Genomic DNA, 3,293 nt, shown 5'->3' on the forward strand with positions numbered 1-3,293 from the left:
CCCTGACCGTTCCCAACTCCCCCAGATCCCTCAGCGCTGGCTCAGCCCGACTCTTCAACCCCTCCAGGGATCCCGGGGACTCCCCCCTGCCCTGGGCAGCCCATTCCAACGCCCAACAGCCCCTTCTGCACAGAAATCCTTCCTCAGAGCCAGCCTGACCCTGCCCTGGGCAGCTTGTGGCCATTCCCTCTTGTTCTATCATTTGTAATTCCCCAGTGCAAGTCACACCTTTGGTGTTCAGCAGAATGAAATTAGCCTGAGGCATCCATTTGGAACACTGGGAAAGCCATTCGCCCAGTGGGTTGAAGGAGGGATGGGGTAAACTTCATGAAGCTGTAAAAAGAAGGGGTTGCCCAGGAAAGGTGCAGGTTTTATTCAGAGCAGGATGGATGCTCCGTGCAGCCGCCCCATGGCACATGGACATGTGCCCAGGCACACCAGGTTATTTGGAGATACCAAGGGATAATGGCAGGAGCTGCCCGTGGGCGATGGGCATCATTTTGGTGATGTTCTCAATTGTTGGCCTCCACTCTCATTTTTGTGAAAACCCCTTCTTATTCCCATGAGCACAGGTGCTGTTATCACATGTGTGTGCCCATCTTCACCGGAGCTGTGCCAGCACCCACTTTTCCAGCTCTGTGCTGGGTGCTACTGGGAGGTCTCTGGGGTGCCAGGCTCCCTGGGGTTGGCTTTGGATGCCATTTTGATGCAAAACTGGGAAGATTTGTAGGTAAAACTGGTTGCAAGTGGAGCCACTGGGGTGATGACACCCTGTGGAGTGGAGGGTGCCTTCACCCCAAAGCAAAGGCAAGCCGCCAGGGGCAGCAGGCACGGATCCTGAGAGCTGAGAATCTTCAAAATAACCTTTGCACCCTCCTCTTCCTCTTTCCCTCACACAGGACTTATCGTGAAAGAGATCAGCTCCTCCACCTCCAGCTCCTCGGAGACGGTGGTGAAGCTGCGAGGCCAGAGCACTGACTCCTTACCCCAGGTACGTGGTGCTGGTGGAGCTTTGGTAAAGCCCAAAGTCTTGCTGGCACCTGGGTTTTGGGTTTCCCCAACCTCCCTGTTGGCTCCTTGGCGGGTCCTGAGCCTCCGCTCTGCTTTGCCCAGACAACGTGCAGGAAACCGAAGACGTCAACGGACCGGCACAGCCTGAGCCTGGATGACATTCGGCTCTACCAAAAGGACTTCTTGCAGCTGGCCAACCTCTGCCAGGATACGGCCCAGAGCTACACCTTCGGCTGTGCCCACGGGCTGGAGGAGGAAGGGCTCTACTGCAACGGCTGCTTGGCCCAGCAGTGCATCAACATCCAGGAGACCTTCCCCGTCAAAAGAACCAGCAAATACTTCTCGTTGGATCTCACCCACGATGAAGTCCCCGAGTTCGTCGTCTGAGGGCCGCAGGGAGCAGGACTGGCTGCACGCCCTCAGCGGGGGAGGTTGGGGCTCCCTGCCCTGCATCGGGGGCTGTCAACGCCGCCTTTCACCCCGCACCGCTCCCTGAAAACCGAGGCCGTGGAAACCATTGCACGTGGAGGATCACCCCAACGGTGGGTGGGGTGGAGACCCCCGGGCATGGCAGAGTCCCACCGGTGGTCCCCCAGCATCCTTTCTCCTCCGGATGAGCTGATTACAAACGCAAGTTGTCTTATTTCGACTGGGAGATACACAACTCGTTTGAGCGAGCAGAAGCCAGCCTGTGCTTTCTCACTGCCTCGTGGCAAGGTGGCCTCTTCTCCTCCTTGCCCCCACCCTCAGTGCTGCCCGCGGCTCCAGCGCTTGGTGGCAACCGACCGGAGAGGAAGTGCCAGACTCTTGTGTTCAAGTCAAGCCAAAGAAATGTAAATACCCTAAAGGCCAGTATGGAGAGGGAGAATTAAGCAATAACCAGCCGGGGGGATCTCCGGGCACGGGTGATATACCGTGGAGGAAGGCACAGCCAGCAGCTTCTGGGGCAGAGCATCAACCCAGTTCTTCCAAAAAACACGTGCTGGAGGTCAGACCAGAGCGGTCCCAGCGTGGCAGCTGGTGGCTGGGAGCTCTTGGAGCCGTTTGCAGCTTGTTTTTTTTTTTCTTTTTTTCTTTTTTTTTTTTTTTTTTGAGAGAAAAACTCCCAAACCAAAAAAAAAACCAACCCAAACCAACCCAAACCAACCCATCCAAGAAAACCGAAAGCAAAGGAGAATGGGAAAAAATAGGTCACCTGTAAGGATATTGCAATAATGCATCCCAAACTTTGAATATATAGAGATTACATATATAAATATATCGAGGTATGTATGTTTATATATGTCTGGATCTTATAGACCCATTTTCATTTTACTTCTGCTCTAAAATACCTTTTATACAAAGGATCTGCCTCTCTTCTTTAACGAACTGTATAAACAATCATGGTTGTTTTTTTTTCTAAGCACTAAGGTGAGAAAATAGACTTTCCTCTTGAGAAGAATATGTATGCAACCGCGTTGTAAGTGTGGCTCTTCCCAGTGCAGTCGCCGTTGTATTTTACCAAGGCTTTTCATGCGTCTTTAAGTCTCTTAACAGTTTGAATAGTTCTGCTAAAGGATGATGGTGATGTGCTAGGAAAACCCAAGGGCAGCTTCTGAGTGTGTCCTAGGGAAGTTAACCTGCCCTGGAGTAAGATTTACCATCGGTAGCAGAGGGTAAAGCATTACAGCAGCTAATATTCACAGCACAATGCCTTTTTAGTCAATATTTTTAATTAGAGTTTAGCTATTGACAGCCAAAGTTTTGCCATATTTTGATATACCACCTTTTTTTAACTGGAAACTTTTCTTAAAAAAAAAAATATATATATATAATTATTTTATAAATAAGCACAATCTTATTTTTATAAGAAATGTTGGGGGAGGGAGCCAAGAAGGGGGAACTGGTACCAAAAGAAAAGGAGTGTAGCTATTGGCACAGTGCAAGAAAATCTCAGTGTTACTGGGATGTGGGAGCTGGTAGGGGAGAGGAGTGGGCCCCACCCCGGAGCTTGATCTCCCCTGGCACGAGATGATGTTGGATATTATGGGAAAATAGTGTAGGTAGCCAAATGCTGGTGGGAGGCTGGTGGCCCCTAAGGCCTCTTTATCTCCCCTAAAGCCGCCCAGGGCAGCCGGAGGGATGCTGCCCTGGGGCTCGGGGCTATGTGCCCCGCTCTGGTTTTGGGAGGCCCCCAGCAAACACCCCAGAAGCCTCTCTCATGGGCACCACATCCCAGACTGGGCTGCCGGGGTTTGCTAGCAGCGCCCCCACTCCAGACCCCCACCCACAGCCCAGTTTGC

Source organism: Athene cunicularia (assembly GCF_003259725.1).
Source record: "Athene cunicularia isolate RWA chromosome 5 unlocalized genomic scaffold, athCun1 chr5_part1, whole genome shotgun sequence".
In the NCBI taxonomy this organism is placed as follows: domain Eukaryota; kingdom Metazoa; phylum Chordata; class Aves; order Strigiformes; family Strigidae; genus Athene; species Athene cunicularia.